Source organism: Schistocerca gregaria, chromosome 8, assembly GCF_023897955.1.
Source record: "Schistocerca gregaria isolate iqSchGreg1 chromosome 8, iqSchGreg1.2, whole genome shotgun sequence".
Classification (NCBI taxonomy): Eukaryota; Metazoa; Arthropoda; class Insecta; order Orthoptera; family Acrididae; genus Schistocerca; species Schistocerca gregaria.
In genome coordinates this window covers 488,537,517-488,543,894 of record NC_064927.1, presented here as the reverse complement: position 1 = coordinate 488,543,894, position 6,378 = coordinate 488,537,517, and positions in this window count along the sequence as shown.

Here is a 6,378-nt window from a genome sequence, read left to right as displayed (position 1 = left end):
ACTGGGGGCGTGTGTTACAGGAAAGACGATGTGCATTGCGGAGAGCCTTACTCACAACGCTCCGAGAGCCAACGTACCAACATCATTCACGAGACGTATTACTTTCTGCAACATATACAGCATCTCGCATAATGAGCACGTAGCTAAAATTACATAAACCTATTTTCACACGGAAAGGCGCCGACAAGCCATCTTGCGTACTATTCACTGATGGTTGTAAAAGCGGGCACAATCTTAGAAGCCTCATCAGTTTATCCTGTGTTTGTAGGCAAATACTGCGGCTTAGTGAGAGCGCGTGGGATTGGTTCAAATGGCTCTGAGCACTATGGGAACATCTGAGGTCATCAGTCCCCTAGAACTTAGAACAACTAAAACCTAAGGACATCACACACATCCATCTCCGAAGCAGGATTCCAACCTGCGACCGTAGCGGTCGCGCGGTTCCGGACTGAAGCGCCTAGAACCGCTCGGACAAACTGGCCGGCTGTGATTGGTAGGGAGACACCCAGTAGAATGAGATTGCGGAGCCATTAGCTAATTGGAGATGGCTGTTTTATGGGCGACATGATCTTGGCGAAGAGTAATTTAAGCCAAACATCTCGTTTGTTTTGGATAAAATAATTTTGGGTATTGGACCACGTCATTGTAAACTACGAAAACAACTTAATTGCCGACGTTTGTTTTCATAGAAACTTTAAGTTTTTTTGATGCCAGTTTTGACCTGCGTAGTTTTCAACAATTAGTCTGTTTTGTCTTCCTGAAGATTGCCACTGGAACTGACTCATAGCGGTGGATACTTTTCAGTTCAGGTGTCAGGCATCGTGATCTTTCTTAATGCTGTTGAACTGCTCCAGGGAGTTTATGACACAGGTCTCCAAAAAAATATTTTTTCAAAGTTGTTTGAAATTTGATAACCGACTTTTATGTACTTTTCAGCGCTGATTTAAAAAATGCAATCCATTTTTTTCCATTACGTCAGGTTTCCTCACAAAAAAGGTAGTATTTTCGGTATAATAACAACATTTAATCAATTTATCAAATTTTTTCCAACGTTATGAAATGTTATTTTATTTATAAATCATGTCCTGAATTACATTTCCAGTACCTTTCCGTTTCTCTTTTAGCTCATACGTCCTTATAATAACGCTTTCGCTTTCTGTCGAAGCTTCTTTTATTGCATTTCCAGCTGTGGACTCGTTGAGGATCATCTCTTTTTATCATCCAGCAGTAGTCCGCTATCATGTTGACATTCCATCTTCCTTGATATCTTCTTTCCATTTCTTTGATGACTTGTTGGAATCTTTCGCCCTGCTCTTCACTTACATCACCAAGGTTCGCAGGGAAGTAGTTAAGGTGTGAGTGGAGAAAACGAACTTTAATGCTCATGTTACAGTCCAGCTTCTTAAAGTTGTCGAGCATGACTGCGACGATTGTCTTGTAGTTTGGATCTCTTTTGTTTCCTAGGAGACCGTTAACGACTAATTTAAAAGATGTCCATACCGCCTTTTCTTTTGTTTCAATTTTGTCCACAAAGTTGGGACCTGTCATTAGTTTTCTAATGTCTGATCCGACAAAGATTCCTTCCTTTTCGGATAAACCAGGGAACTGTCCACAAAGGTATCTGAAACACTCCCCTTCTTTTGGCAATGCCTTAACAAATTCTTTCTTCAGCCCCAACTTACTGTGAAGTGGTGGAAGTAACACCTTTTTGGGATCCACAAGACTCTTCCTCTCAACATTTTTTAAGCCCCACCTGTAAGGTTTTTCTCAAGGGTCAAGCTTTTTTTATGTAGTGTTGCTTTCTGTATCTAGTGTCTCATTTACAGAGAAAGCAAGGGAACTTTGTATAGCCACTTTGTTGACCAAGCAGCATTGAAATCACTTTTAATCACCACATAGTTGCCACAAATGTAGCAGAAGCAATCAGGCGAGTTTATACATCCTCTACTAGCCATTGTCCATTGTCCATGAAACAACTTCACAACACAAGAAAACAGTCACTACTCTAAATCACTAGTAATAACAACACGTGAACAGCACAGAGTGAAGAAGCGCCTTGAACTGAAGGACAATAGCGGAAGCTCCCTGCTTGGTGATGGCGGGGGAAGGGGCAGCACGACAGACAGGCACTGACATGAAATCACTGCTGGTTTCTCTTGATTACTCTTTATTTTACATATATGCAGTGTAAAAACGGATAAATAACAGTTTATGGGGATCCTAAAACCCAAAATTCAAACTCACTAGAGTGCTGAAATATCGAAAAAAGCTAAACTAGACAAGCAGTTTGTGAAATAACTGTACGTGATGGAATTTTTTCACTATTTTTCCCGAAATCAGCGTTGAAAACACTATAAAAATCACTTAATGAATTTCAAACAATTTTTATGTCGCAGACCTGTGTTATTGGTATTCGAGTAGTGTTAGTTGAAGGTGTCGGTGCATTAACTGGATAAATCACATTTACATAAGTCCGAGTGAGACACAAAAAACTGTCCACAAAATGGAAAATTTTTAATTAGTCTTGTATTTTCATAAGCTTTATTTAGGTCACCGGCAAACAGTAATAGGTTATTACGCGACTAAACAAAGTCGTCTCTCTCTTGCACCAAACAACTTCGTTTTATGAATATGATGTCAAATGAATAAACAAGTAACTAAAGAAACAACAATCATTAGCACTTTACAAATTACTGAATATTAAGAGGAATCTGATAATTACAGAAAATGGATACCCTAATAAAATTCATAGCTGTGGAAGATTAATAATTTCATTGTGTTCTGTCACGGATCAGATTATTATAAAATAACATGTGTGAGGCTAGAATATGCGTACTTCTTGGCAAGCTTCGTGACATCGTATTTCTCACAGAGGCACTTTATAAAGTTTTTCCTCAGGAAACGCCAATGTAGGTGATGCGTTTTCAATGACGAAATCATGGTAGATTATCTGTGATAATGATTTACTACAGCAATCTACTTGCTTCCGTTCAGTGGAGTATTCAAAGAACTTGTACTTCGAGATAGTAATCTTCCCATTATCAGCACTCCTAACGTTAGACCGAATCGGTTTTCTTAAGTGCAACGAGAAGTGTAAAAGTAGAGATTATGTAATACCAAACACAATGAACTTCCTTTTTTTTTTTTTACTAATTTCTTCATTCGCTTGGAGGGTATAACTGCTCATGTTCCCTTCTTCCCTTTTGAATAATGTGAAGCTATAGCCACAAGGTAAAAAGCTGTGATATGGGACAGGAAATGCGTAAGTAATTGCCTCTAAAGATCCATTGAAGACTTGTGTTAGCAGATACTGCATCATAATCAGATATTTCTTTTGTACACTGTAGATGTCAGTAAATATATGCAAATGTTCTACTTTTTTGTCAGAGATGTTACTAATGAAATCATTCGACGATTTATCACTTCACCTGGTCCTTTGTTGTCACAAGTCTCATCATGCAGGTAGAATAACTGTTCCCGGAACTGGAAACTGTTTATCAGGCGCTGTCTTACATTAATTCAATAAAATAAAACAAAGTAAATAAGTGTCTTTTTTACTTAATCAAGACTTTCTGTACACAGAGATGTCTCTGCAGAAATGCCTCCATTACGGTCTGCTCCTTCCACATGAAAAAATGTGACTAGTGTTTGGTGCAATAAGAAAAATCCCAGACTTCTGACTCTTGTCCCAAATAACTGACGCCGTCCAGTCCATTCTCTACTTTGTTCCGAACTGGTTCTATGGACAGCTCTCTTACTGCACCATACGATTCAGCAATCTGAAAACTACGCAGTGCTATGAAACTTCCTGGCAGATTAAAACTGTGTGCCGGACCGAGACTCGTACACGGGACCTTTGCCTTTCACGGAAAGTGCTCTGTCATCGGAGCTACGCAAGCACGACTCACGTCCCGTCCTCACAGCTTTACTTCCGCCAGTACCTCGTCTCGTACTTTCCAAACTTTCACAGCTTTTCTTCCGCAATATCTTTTCTTCCAGGAGTGCTAGTTCTGCTAGGTTTACAGGAGAGCTTCTGTGAAGTTCGGAAAATAGGAGATGAGGTACTGGCGGAAGTAAAGCTCTGAGGACGGGGCGTGAGTCGTGCTAGGGTAGCTCAGATGGTAGAGTACTTGCCCGCGAAAGGCAAAGGTCCTGAGTTCGAGTCTCGGTCCGGCACACAGTTTTAATCTGCCAGGAAGTTTCATATCAGCGCACACTCCGCTGCAGAGTGAAAATCTCATTCCCAATATTCGGTCAAAAGTGTACACACCTGGTTATCGTATCAATACCTTCAATTACACCATCTCTCATGGGTCAAAAGGAGGCTGGCGAATGTCAGTGAGACTGCTTCAGTGGCTCACGAGCTTAGCGTCGGATAATGTTGTGAAAGCTGCATAATATTTCAGCGAGACAGCTGCTTGTCATCTTCAGGTCCTTACTGACGTGTTGCTGCAGTGACTCGCCAGGTACATGCGTTGGCTCGTTAGAAGATCGCAGGCGGCAAAGGGATGGGACTACAACGTCATCGTTGACGAATCGTAGACGACGATGACTGTGGTATCGACAGTAACGATGCGACGTAGTTTCAAAGGTTGGCAGTACCGCAAGACACCGACGGCAGCGCTCTCTAGCTGGTGCTGTGCAGCTCTACGAGATCCGCTACTGCTTCAGCCCATTTGATCAGGTGCAGACAGCCAGGTCACTTCGCTTCGCTTCAAGTTCGCACCATCTTATCCGCTAGTAAAGGTGCATTAACTGTATCTGCGGTACCGAGAGATTAGTACCTTTTCCTGTTCCTGTTCCTTACCCACGCGCCGCCTCCCAGGCGGGATACAAAAATGACACCCAGTGGCCCCTGGCCCCTGCTGGAAAAACAAGCCACGGTCTTTGCACGTGCGACGCGGCAGAAGCACGGCCGCTGATCGCGGGCCAGCGCGCTCGCGTTCCGAGTGTTGGCGCACGGTTTAAATGTCCCGACTTCGATTCCCATTCTGTGCCCGTTACATTTCATATCGCTTTGCAACGTTAAGCCTAGATATTTAAGTGAAGTGACTGTGTCAAGCACCACATCACTAATACTGTTTTCGAGCGTTATAGGATTGTTTTTCCTACACATTCGTATTAATTAATATTTTTCTTCATTTAGAGCAAGCTACCATTCGTCACACCAATTAGAAATTCTGTTTAAGTGGTCTTCTATTATCCTACACTCACTTGAAGACGACTCTTGCCTGCACACTGCAGCTTCTCCAGCTAACTGCCGCCTGCTGCCGCTCACGCTATGGCTCAGATTTCATATACGTATAGCGAACAAGAGCCGGGACAACGTATTGGGTTCTTTTACTTAAGAGATCTTCCAGCCACTCACGTATGTGAGAGCTTATTCCGTATGCTCTGGCGTTTGTTAACAGTCTGCAGGTGGGCACTGTTTCAAAGGCTTTTCGGAAATCTAGGAATATGGAATCTGACTCTTACCTTTTGCGTGGATCATGTGAAAAAAGGAAAGTTAATTTCTGCATGAGTGATGCCCCCTAAATCCGTGCTAATTGGTGAACAGAAGCACTCCGTCTTCAGGCCACGAGTGGCCTACCCGGACCATCCGACCGCCGTGTCATTCTCAGATGAGGGTGCGGATAGGAGGGGCGTGGGGTCAGCACACCGCTCTCCCGGTCGTAAGATGGCATTCTTGACCGAAGCCGCTACTATACGGTATAGTAGCTCCTCAATTGGCATCACGAGGCTCAATGGCAACAGCGCACGGCGGCCTGGATGGTCACCCATCCAAGTGCCGACCACGCCCGACAGCGCTTAACTTCGATGATCTCACGGGAACCGGTGTATCCACTGCGGCAAGGCCGTTATTGGTGAACAGAAGCTTTTCTATTTCATTGTCATTGAATCTGAGTGTATTTATTGGTCTTCCATTCTTGTTCTTTCTTATTGGTTGTTGTATAGTTTCCGTTTGAGGACTTTACTGCAGCGTGTATGCAATATAGCGCGACTCCGATGCGAATATCTAAGCGAAGACATTAGGTAAGGGATTAGTGTGGCATTCGTGTCTTCCAAACGTGCGTGCGGTAAATGCGGAAACGTGAACTATGGCGACGTTATAATCAAATGAGTCCAAACAGGACCACAGGCAATTATTATTTTCTTGGCTGCCGATTGACAAACAGCGGTAAACATCCATCGGAGAATGAAGAATGTACATGGAGCAGCATGTCTGTCGGAAACCAACTTTGTGGGATGGAGCACCAAGTTCCGTGGTGGCTGCTGCTGCTTCATGATAACTCAAGTCCCTATATTGCAAATGCCATGACATAGAAGTCACACCATGGCAAGAGGGAGACACCCGAGAATCCGGCCAGTAGTTCTGAT